This window comes from Callionymus lyra, unplaced genomic scaffold, assembly GCF_982586985.1.
Source record: "Callionymus lyra unplaced genomic scaffold, fCalLyr1.hap1.1 HAP1_SCAFFOLD_63, whole genome shotgun sequence".
Lineage (NCBI taxonomy): Eukaryota > Metazoa > Chordata > Actinopteri > Syngnathiformes > Callionymidae > Callionymus > Callionymus lyra.
Genome location: NW_028258571.1, coordinates 190,997 through 202,500, shown reverse-complemented (window position 1 = coordinate 202,500; position 11,504 = coordinate 190,997). Strand labels below are relative to the sequence as shown.

At 60.6% G+C, this 11,504-nt stretch overlaps 1 non-coding gene across 1 annotated transcript; it reads left to right on the top strand.

Moving 5' to 3' along the window:
* The first annotated feature begins 4,444 nt into the window (after positions 1–4,444).
* Positions 4,445–4,563, top strand: LOC148058636 (5S ribosomal RNA). The gene has a single exon (XR_015709680.1). It is a non-coding gene; the product is annotated as a 5S ribosomal RNA (ribosomal RNA).
* Positions 4,564–11,504: the final 6,941 nt, after the last annotated feature.

The window sequence follows — 11,504 nt, the reverse complement described above, 5'->3', positions numbered from 1 at the left end:
CGAGGTGGGGAACCAGGAGGGCGGCGTGAGGGAGGGGGAGATGAGTGGGTGCTTGGGTGGGTGGGTGGCTGGGTGAGTGACTGAGTGTGAGGGACCAGGAGGCATGGGGGGTTGTGTGGTGTGGTGTGCTGCGGGGATGGGGTACCAGGAGGCCGGGGAACATTTTCAACACTTTGGGCTATTCTTTTTAAACACTTTAGCCTTTTTTTCCCTCTCCCACCCACAATCCCTCCTGCTGCGGGGATGGAGAACCAGGGGCCTGGGTGACATCCTCAGGCGGGGATGGGGTACCAGGAGGCCGGGGAACATTTTCAACACTTTGGGGCATTTTTAAACACTTTGCTCTTTTTTTCCCTCTCCCACCCACAATCCCTCCTCCTGCGGGGATGGAGAACCAGGGGCCTGGGTGACATCCTCATGCGGGGATGGGGTACCAGGAGGCCGGGGAACATTATTCAACACTTTGGGGCATTTTTAAACACTTTGCTCTTTTTCCCCCTCTCCCAACCAGGGGGCCTTGGGAGCCTCCTCCTGCGGGGATGGGGAACCAGGGGCCTGGGGAACATTTTCAACACTTTGGGGCATTTTTAAACACTTTGCTCTTTTTCCCCCTCTCCCAACCAGGGGGCCTGGGGAGCCTCCTCCTGCGGGGATGGGGTACCAGGAGGCCGGGGAACATTATTCAACACTTTGGGGCATTTTTAAACACTTTGCTCTTTTTCCCCCTCTCCCAACCAGGGGGCCTGGGGAGCCTCCTCCTGCGGGGATGGGGAACCAGGGGCCTGGGGAACATTTTCAACACTTTGGGGCATTTTTAAACACTTTGCTCTTTTTCCCCCTCTCCCAACCAGGGGGCCTTGGGAGCCTCCTCCTGCGGGGATGGGGAACCAGGGGCCTGGGGAACATTTTCAACACTTTGGGGCATTTTTAAACACTTTGCTCTTTTTTCCCCCTCTCCCAACCAGGGGGCCTGGGGAGCCTCCTCCTGCGGGGATGGGGTACCAGGAGGCCGGGGAACATTATTCAACACTTTGGGGCATTTTTAAACACTTTGCTCTTTTTCCCCCTCTCCCAACCAGGGGGCCTTGGGAGCCTCCTCCTGCGGGGATGGGGAACCAGGGGCCTGGGGAACATTTTCAACACTTTGGGGCATTTTTAAACACTTTGCTCTTTTTCCCCCTCTCCCAACCAGGGGGCCTGGGGAGCCTCCTCCTGCGGGGATGGGGAACCAGGGGCCTGGGGAACATTTTCAACACTTTGGGGCATTTTTAAACACTTTGCTCTTTTTCCCCCTCTCCCAACCAGGGGGCCTTGGGAGCCTCCTCCTGCGGGGATGGGGAACCAGGGGCCTGGGGAACATTTTCAACACTTTGGGGCATTTTTAAACACTTTGCTCTTTTTCCCCCTCTCCCAACCAGGGGGCCTGGGGAGCCTCCTCCTGCGGGGATGGGGAACCAGGGGCCTGGGGAACATTTTCAACACTTTGGGGCATTTTTAAACACTTTGCTCTTTTTCCCCCTCTCCCAACCAGGGGGCCTGGGGAGCCTCCTCCTGCGGGGATGGGGAACCAGGGGCCTGGGGAACATTTTCAACACTTTGGGGCATTTTTAAACACTTTGCTCTTTTTCCCCCTCTCCCAACCAGGGGGCCTTGGGAGCCTCCTCCTGCGGGGATGGGGAACCAGGGGCCTGGGGAACATTTTCAACACTTTGGGGCATTTTTAAACACTTTGCTCTTTTTCCCCCTCTCCCAACCAGGGGGCCTGGGGAGCCTCCTCCTGCGGGGATGGGGAACCAGGGGCCTGGGGAACATTTTCAACACTTTGGGGCATTTTTAAACACTTTGCTCTTTTTCCCCCTCTCCCAACCAGGGGGCCTGGGGAGCCTCCTCCTGCGGGGATGGGGAACCAGGGGCCTGGGGAACATTTTCAACACTTTGGGGCATTTTTAAACACTTTGCTCTTTTTCCCCCTCTCCCAACCAGGGGCCTGGGGAGCCTCCTCCTGCGGGCATGGAGAACCAGGGGGCCTGGGGAGCCTCCTCCTGCGGGGATGGGGAACCAGGGGCCTGGGGGGCCTCCTCCTGCGGGGATGGAGAACCAGGGGGCCTGGGGAGCCTCCTCCTGCGGGGATGGGGAACCAGGGGGCCTGGGGAGCCTCCTCCTGCGGGGATGGGGAACCAGGGGGCCTGGGGAGCCTCCTCCTGCGGGGATGGAGAACCAGGGGGCCTGGGGAGCCTCCTCCTGCGGTCATGGAGAACCAGGGGGCCTGGGGAGCCTCCTCCTGCGGGCATGGAGAACCAGGGGCCTGGGGAGCCTCCTCCTGCGGGGATGGAGAACCAGGGGGCCTGGGGAGCCTCCTCCTGCGGGCATGGAGAACCAGGGGGCCTGGGGAGCCTCCTCCTGCGGGCATGGAGAACCAGGGGGCCTGGGGAGCCTCCTCCTGCGGGGATGGGGAACCAGGGGCCTGGGGAGCCTCCTCCTGCGGGGATGGAGAACCAAGGGGCCTGGGGAGCCTCCTCCTGCGGGCATGGAGAACATGGGGGCCTGGGGAGCCTCCTCCTGCGGGGATGGAGAACCAGGGGGCCTGGGGAGCCTCCTCCTGCGGGCATGGAGAACCAGGGGGCCTGGGGAGCCTCCTCCTGCGGGGATGGGGAACCAGGGGGCCTGGGGAGCCTCCTCCTGCGGGGATGGAGAACCAGGGGGCCTGGGGAGCCTCCTCCTGCGGGCATGGAGAACCAGGGGGCCTGGGGAGCCTCCTCCTGCGGGGATGGAGAACCAGGGCGCCTGGGGAGCCTCCTCCTGCGGGGATGGGGAACCAGGGGGCCTGGGGAGCCTCCTCCTGCGGGGATGGGGAACCAGGGGGCCTGGGGAGCCTCCTCCTGCGGGGATGGAGAACCAGGGGGCCTGGGGAGCCTCCTCCTGCGGTCATGGAGAACCAGGGGGCCTGGGGAGCCTCCTCCTGCGGGCATGGAGAACCAGGGGCCTGGGGAGCCTCCTCCTGCGGGGATGGAGAACCAGGGGGCCTGGGGAGCCTCCTCCTGCGGGCATGGAGAACCAGGGGGCCTGGGGAGCCTCCTCCTGCGGGCATGGAGAACCAGGGGGCCTGGGGAGCCTCCTCCTGCGGGGATGGGGAACCAGGGGCCTGGGGAGCCTCCTCCTGCGGGGATGGAGAACCAAGGGGCCTGGGGAGCCTCCTCCTGCGGGCATGGAGAACATGGGGGCCTGGGGAGCCTCCTCCTGCGGGGATGGAGAACCAGGGGGCCTGGGGAGCCTCCTCCTGCGGGCATGGAGAACCAGGGGGCCTGGGGAGCCTCCTCCTGCGGGGATGGGGAACCAGGGGGCCTGGGGAGCCTCCTCCTGCGGGGATGGAGAACCAGGGGGCCTGGGGAGCCTCCTCCTGCGGGCATGGAGAACCAGGGGGCCTGGGGAGCCTCCTCCTGCGGGGATGGAGAACCAGGGCGCCTGGGGAGCCTCCTCCTGCGGGGATGGAGAACCAGGGGCCTGGGGAGCCTCCTCCTGCGGGGATGGAGAACCAAGGGGCCTGGGGAGCCTCCTCCTGCGGGCATGGAGAACATGGGGGCCTGGGGAGCCTCCTCCTGCGGGGATGGAGAACCAGGGGGCCTGGGGAGCCTCCTCCTGCGGGGATGGGGAACCAGGGGGCCTGGGGAGCCTCCTCCTGCGGTGATGGGGAACCATGGGGCCTGGGGAGCCTCCTCCTGCGGGGATGGAGAACCAGGGGGCCTGGGGAGCCTCCTCCTGCGGGGATGGAGAACCAGGGCGCCTGGGGAGCCTACTCCTGCGGGGATGGAGAACCAAGGGGCCTGGGGAGCCTCCTCCTGCGGGCATGGAGAACATGGGGGCCTGGGGAGCCTCCTCCTGCGGGGATGGAGAACCAGGGGGCCTGGGGAGCCTCCTCCTGCGGGGATGGAGAACCAGGGGGCCTGGGGAGCCTCCTCCTGCGGGCATGGAGAACCAGGGGGCCTGGGGAGCCTCCTCCTGCGGGGATGGGGAACCAGGGGCCTGGGGAGCCTCCTCCTGCGGGCATGGAGAACCAGGGGGCCTGGGGAGCCTCCTCCTGCGGGGATGGGGAACCAGGGGGCCTGGGGAGCCTCCTCCTGCACCAGGGGGCCTGGGGAGCCTCCTCCTGCGGGGATGGGGAACCAGGGGGCCTGGGGAGCCTCCTCCTGCGGTGATGGGGAACCATGGGGCCTGGGGAGCCTCCTCCTGCGGGGATGGGGAACCAGGGGGCCTGGGGAGCCTCCTCCTGCGGGGATGGGGAACCAGGGGCCTGGGGAGCCTCCTCCTGCACCAGGGGGCCTGGGGAGCCTCCTCCTGCGGGGATGGGGAACCAGGGGGCCTGGGGAGCCTCCTCCTGCGGGGATGGGGAACCAGGGGCCTGGGGAACATTTTCAACACTTTGGGGCATTTCACAAGCGCTTCCCTCGCTTACGGCCACACCACCCTGAATGAGCCCGATCTCGTCTGATCTCGGAAGCCAAGCAGGGTCGGGCCCAGTTAGTACTTGGATGGGAGACCGCCTGGGAATACTGGGTGCTGTAAGCATTTTTTTTTGCCATTATTTGTGGGTAGAAAAGTGAGAAAAGTGACCTAAAATAGAACCGGGACTAGGCGGCAGTTCCCCCCACCAGGCGGCGGCATTTGGGGCATTATTTGTGGGTAAGAAAGTGAGAAAAGTGACCTAAAATAGAACCGGGACTAGGCGGCAGTTCCCCCCACCAGGCGGCGGCATTTGGGGCATTATTTGTGGGTCAGAAAGTGAGAAAAGTGACCTAAAATAGAACCGGGACTAGGCGGCAGTTCCCCCCACCAGGCGGCGGCATTTGGGGCATTATTTGTGGGTCAGAAAGTGAGAAAAGTGACCTAAAATAGAACCGGGACTAGGCGGCAGTTCCCCCCACCAGGCGGCGGCATTTGGGGCATTATTTGTGGGTCAGAAAGTGAGAAAAGTGACCTAAAATAGAACCGGGACTAGGCGGCAGTTCCCCCCACCAGGCGGCGGCATTTGGGGCATTATTTGTGGGTCAGAAAGTGAGAAAAGTGACCTAAAATAGAACCGGGACTAGGCGGCAGTTCCCCCCACCAGGCGGCGGCATTTGGGGCATTATTTGTGGGTCAGAAAGTGAGAAAAGTGACCTAAAATAGAACCGGGACTAGGCGGCAGTTCCCCCCACCAGGCGGCGGCATTTGGGGCATTATTTGTGGGTCAGAAAGTGAGAAAAGTGACCTAAAATAGAACCGGGACTAGGCGGCAGTTCCCCCCACCAGGCGGCGGCATTTGGGGCATTATTTGTGGGTCAGAAAGTGAGAAAAGTGACCTAAAATAGAACCGGGACTAGGCGGCAGTTCCCCCCACCAGGCGGCGGCATTTGGGGCATTATTTGTGGGTCAGAAAGTGAGAAAAGTGACCTAAAATAGAACCGGGACTAGGCGGCAGTTCCCCCCACCAGGCGGCGGCATTTGGGGCATTATTTGTGGGTCAGAAAGTGAGAAAAGTGACCTAAAATAGAACCGGGACTAGGCGGCAGTTCCCCCCACCAGGCGGCGGCATTTGGGGCATTATTTGTGGGTCAGAAAGTGAGAAAAGTGACCTAAAATAGAACCGGGACTAGGCGGCAGTTCCCCCCACCAGGCGGCGGCATTTGGGGCATTATTTGTGGGTCAGAAAGTGAGAAAAGTGACCTAAAATAGAACCGGGACTAGGCGGCAGTTCCCCCACCAGGTGGCGGCATTTGGGGACCCGTAGTGTGGGCAGAAAACTCACCAAAGTGACTTAAAATAGAACCGGTGCAGGCGGCATGTTCCCCCACCAGATGGCGGCATTTGGGGACCCGTAGTGTGGGCAGAAAACTCACCAAAGTGACTTAAAATAGAACCGGTGCAGGCGGCATGTTCCCCCACCAGATGGCGGCATTTGGGGACCCGTAGTGTGGGTAGAAAACTCACCAAAGTGACTTAAAATAGAACCGGTGCAGGCGGCATGTTCCCCCACCAGATGGCGGCATTTGGGGACCCGTAGTGTGGGTAGAAAACTCACCAAAGTGACTTAAAATAGAACCGGTGCAGGCGGCATGTTCCCCCACCAGATGGCGGCATTTGGGGAGCCGTAGTGTGGGCAGAAAACTCACCAAAGTGACTTAAAATAGAACCGGTGCAGGCGGCATGTTCCCCCACCAGATGGCGGCATTTGGGGAGCCGTAGTGTGGGCAGAAAACTCACCAAAGTGACTTAAAATAGAACCGGTGCAGGCGGCATGTTCCCCCACCAGATGGCGGCATTTGGGGACCCGTAGTGTGGGCAGAAAACTCACCAAAGTGACTTAAAATAGAACCGGTGCAGGCGGCATGTTCCCCCACCAGATGGCGGCATTTGGGGAGCCGTAGTGTGGGCAGAAAACGCACCAAAGTGACTTAAAATAGAACCGGTGCAGGCGGCATGTTCCCCCACCAGATGGCGGCATTTGGGGACCCGTAGTGTGGGCAGAAAACTCACCAAAGTGACTTAAAATAGAACCGGTGCAGGCGGCATGTTCCCCCACCAGATGGCGGCATTTGGGGACCTGCAGTGTGGGTAGAAAACTCACCAAAGTGTCCTAAAATAGAACCGGGACCAGGGGGCCTCTTCCCCCACCAGGTGGCGGGCTTGGGGGGCTTGGTTTCCGGGTAGAAAACTCACCAAAGTGTCCTAAAATAGAACCGGGACCAGGGGGCATGCTCCCCCACCAGGCGGCGGGCTTGGGGGGCTTGGTTTGCGGGTAGAAAACTCACCAAAGTGTCCTAAAATAGAACCAGGACCAGGGGGCATGTTCCCCCACCAGGCGGCGGGCTTGGGGGGCTTGGTTTGCGGGTAGAAAACTCACCAAAGTGTCCTAAAATAGAACCGGGACCAGGGGGCCTCTTCCCCCACCAGGCGGCGGGCTTGGGGGGCTTGGTTTGCGGGTAGAAAACTCACCAAAGTGACCTAAAATAGAACCGGGCTAGGCGGCATGTTCCCCCACCAGGCGGCGGGCTTGGGGGGCTTGGTTTGCGGGTAGAAAACTCACCAAAGTGTCCTAAAATAGAACCGGGACCAGGGGGCATGTTCCCCCACCAGGCGGCGGGCTTGGGGGGCTTGGTTTGCGGGTAGAAAACTCACCAAAGTGTCCTAAAATAGAACCGGGACCAGGGGGCATCTTCCCCCACCAGGCGGCGGGCTTGGGGGGCTTGGTTTGCGGGTAGAAAACTCACCAAAGTGTCCTAAAATAGAACCGGGACCAGGGGGCATCTTCCCCCACCAGGCGGCGGGCTTGGGGGGCTTGGTTTGCGGGTAGAAAACTCACCAAAGTGTCCTAAAATAGAACCGGGACCAGGGGGCCTCTTCCCCCACCAGGCGGCGGGCTTGGGGGGCTTGGTTTGCGGGTAGAAAACTCACCAAAGTGACCTAAAATAGAACCGGGCCAGGCGGCATGCTCCCCCACCAGGCGGCGGGCTTGGGGGGCTTGGTTTGCGGGTAGAAAACTCACCAAAGTATCGGCAAAATAGAACCAGGGAAGGGGGGGATGTCGGTCACAAGGTGCCCGAGTCAGAGAACCAGGAAAACGGACATAAATCCAGAAAACCTCGGTGTCTGACTGCTCCTCAAAAAGTGGTCTTTTTGATGTCACGAGCGCAACCACCTAGAGGTTAATGGGGAGGGATGGTGTGAGCGCAAACGGATTTTTCCTAAGTGTGACTGCTCCTCAAAAAGTGGTCTTTTTGATGTCACGAGCGCAACCACCTAGAGGTTAATGGGGAGGGATGGTGTGAGCGCAAACGGATTTTTCCTAAGTGTGACTGCTCCTCAAAAAGTGGTCTTTTTGATGTCACGAGCGCAACCACCTAGAGGTTAATAGGGAGCGAGTACAACAGGGGAGGGAGTGAATGGGCTCGGACTGTGGCCGAGCCTGGTGCCTCAAAATCGGACAAGGTTGGACTGGAAGCCCGCTGAGAACTCTGGTTCTTTTGCCAGACGAAACGAATTTTTTCCGAGTGTGACTGCTCTGCAAAAAGTGGTCTTTTTGATGTCACGAGCGCAACCACCTAGAGGTTAATGGGGAGGGAGTGGAAAAAACGACAAAGTGTTGAGCTCCGGACCGGGATGGCGGGCGACTCGAGCGGTCATGCCCGACTTTGAGACACTTTGTCGCGGTCATGCGAGCGACCTCCACTGCTCCCCGGAGGTGCCCCGGACCGGGTTGGCGGGTGACTCGAGCGGTCCTGCCCGACTTTGAGACCCTTTGTCGCGGTCATGCGGGCGTCCTCCGCCGGTCCCCGGAGGTGCCCCGGACCGGGTTGGCGGGTGACTCGAGCGGTCATGCCCGACTTTGAGACACTTTGTCGCGGTCATGCGGGCGACCTCCGCCGGTCCCTGGAGGTGCCCCGGACCGGGTTGGCGGGTGACTCGAGCGGTCGTGCCCGACTTTGAGACACTTTGTCGCGGTCATGCGGGCGTCCTCCGCCGGTCCCTGGAGGTGCCCCGGACCGGGTTGGCGGGTGACTCGAGCGGTCGTGCCCGACTTTGAGACACTTTGTCGCGGTCATGCGGGCGTCCTCCGCCGGTCCCTGGAGGTGCCCCGGACCGGGTTGGCGGGTGACTCGAGCAGTCATGCCCGACTTTGAGACACTTTGTCGCGGTCATGCGGGCGTCCTCCGCCGGTCCCTGGAGGTGCCCCGGACCGGGTTGGCGGGTGACTCGAGCGGTCATGCCCGACTTTGAGACACTTTGTCGCGGTCATGCGGGCGTCCTCCGCCGGTCCCTGGAGGTGCCCCGGACCGGGTTGGCGGGTGACTCGAGCGGTCGTGCCCGACTTTGAGACACTTTGTCGCGGTCATGCGGGCGTCCTCCGCCGGTCCCTGGAGGTGCCCCGGACCGGGTTGGCGGGTGACTCGAGCGGTTGTGCCCGACTTTGAGACACTTTGTCGCGGTCATGCGGGCCTCCTCCGCCGGTCCCTGGAGGTGCCCCGGACCGGGTTGGCGGGTGACTCGAACGGTCATGACCGACTTTGAGACACTTTGTCGCGGTCATGCGGGCGTCCTCCGCCGGTCCCTGGAGGTGCCCCGGACCGGGTTGGCGGGTGACTCGAGCGGTCGTGCCCGACTTTGAGACACTTTGTCGCGGTCATGCGGGCGTCCTCCGCCGGTCCCTGGAGGTGCCCCGGACCGGGTTGGCGGGTGACTCGAGCGGTCCTGCCCGACTTTGAGACACTTTGTCGCGGTCATGCGGGCGTCCTCCGCCGGTCCCTGGAGGTGCCCCGGACCGGGTTGGCGGGTGACTCGAGCGGTCGTGCCCGACTTTGAGACACTTTGTCGCGGTCATGCGGGCGTCCTCCGCCGGTCCCTGGAGGTGCCCCGGACCGGGTTGGCGGGTGACTCGAGCGGTCGTGCCCGACTTTGAGACACTTTGTCGCGGTCATGCGGGCGTCCTCCGCCGGTCCCTGGAGGTGCCCCGGACCGGGTTGGCGGGTGACTCGAGCGGTCGTGCCCGACTTTGAGACACTTTGTCGCGGTCATGCGGGCGTCCTCCGCCGGTCCCTGGAGGTGCCCCGGACCGGGTTGGCGGGTGACTCGAGCGGTCATGCCCGACTTTGAGACACTTTGCCGCGGTCATGCGGGCGACCTCCGCCGGTCCCTGGAGGTGCCCCGGACCGGGTTGGCGGGTGACTCGAGCGGTCGTGCCCGACTTTGAGACACTTTGCCGCGGTCATGCGGGCGACCTCCGCCGGTCCCTGGATGGCGGGCTCCAGTGAGGTCGGCGGGGGAAGGCTCGGGCTGAGGCCGACTTCGGTGCCTCAAAGTCGGACAAGGTTGGATTGGAAGTCCGCTGTGTTGAGGACCAGTGGCATTCGGCGGTGGAACGCTCAGAACTTGGCCGACATCGGTGCCTCAACGTCGGACAAGGTTGGAGTGGATGACCGCTGATAACTCTGGTTCTTTTGCCAGACGAAAGAAATTTTTCCCGAGTGTGACTGCTCTGAAAAAAGTGGTCTTTTTGATGTCACGAGCGCAACCACCTAGAGGTTAATAGGGAGGCACCATAACAGGAGAGGGAGTGAAAAGGCTCGGACGGTGGCCGAGCCTGGTGCCTCAAAATCGGACAAGGTTGGAGTGGATGACCGCTGAAAACTCTGGTTCTTTTGCCAGACGAAAGAAATTTTTCCCGAGTGTGACTGCTCTGCAAAAAGTGGTCTTTTTGATGTCACGAGCGCAACCACCTAGAGGTTAATAGGGAGGCACCATAACAGGAGAGGGAGTGAAAAGGCTCGGAGGGTGGCCGAGCCTGGTGCCTCAAAATCGGACAAGGTTGGAGTGGATGACCGCTGAAAACTCTGGTTCTTTTGCCAGACGAAAGAAATTTTTTCCGAGTGTGACTGCTCTGCAAAAAGTGGTATTTTTGATGTCACGAGCGCAACCACCTAGAGGTTAATAGGGAGGCACCATAACAGGAGAGGGAGTGAAAAGGCTCGGAGGGTGGCCGAGCCTGGTGCCTCAAAATCGGACAAGGTTGGAGTGGATGACCGCTGAAAACTCTGGTTCTTTTGCCAGACGAAAGAAATTTTTCCCGAGTGTGACTGCTCTGAAAAAAGTGGTCTTTTTGATGTCACGAGCGCAACCACCTAGAGGTTAATAGGGAGGCACCATAACAGGAGAGGGAGTGAAAAGGCTCGGAGGGTGGCCGAGCCTGGTGCCTCAAAATCGGACAAGGTTGGAGTGGATGACCGCTGAACACTCTGGTTCTTTTGCCAGACGAAAGAAATTTTTTCCGAGTGTGACTGCTCTGCAAAAAGTGGTCTTTTTGATGTCACGAGCGCAACCACCTAGAGGTTAATAGGGAGGCACCATAACAGGAGAGGGAGTGAAAAGGCTCGGACGGTGGCCGAGCCTGGTGCCTCAAAATCGGACAAGGTTGGAGTGGATGACCGCTGAAAACTCTGGTTCTTTTGCCAGACGAAAGAAATTTTTTCCGAGTGTGACTGCTCTGCAAAAAGTGGTCTTTTTGATGTCACGAGCGCAACCACCTAGAGGTTAATAGGGAGGCACCATAACAGGAGAGGGAGTGAAAAGGCTCGGAGGGTGGCCGAGCCTGGTGCCTCAAAGTCGGACAAGGTTGGAGTGGATGACCGCTGAGAACTCTGGTTCTTTTGCCTGACGAAAGAAATTTTTTCCGAGTGTGACTGCTCTGCAAAAAGTGGTCTTTTTGATGTCACGAGCGCAACCACCTAGAGGTTAATAGGGAGGCACCATAACAGGAGAGGGAGTGAAAAGGCTCGGAGGGTGGCCGAGCCTGGTGCCTCAAAATCGGACAAGGTTGGAGTGGATGACCGCTGAAAACTCTGGTTCTTTTGCCTGACGAAAGAAATTTTTTCCGAGTGTGACTGCTCTGCAAAAAGTGGTCTTTTTGATGTCACGAGCGCAACCACCTAGAGGTTAATAGGGAGGCACCATAACAGGAGAGGGAGTGAAAAGGCTCG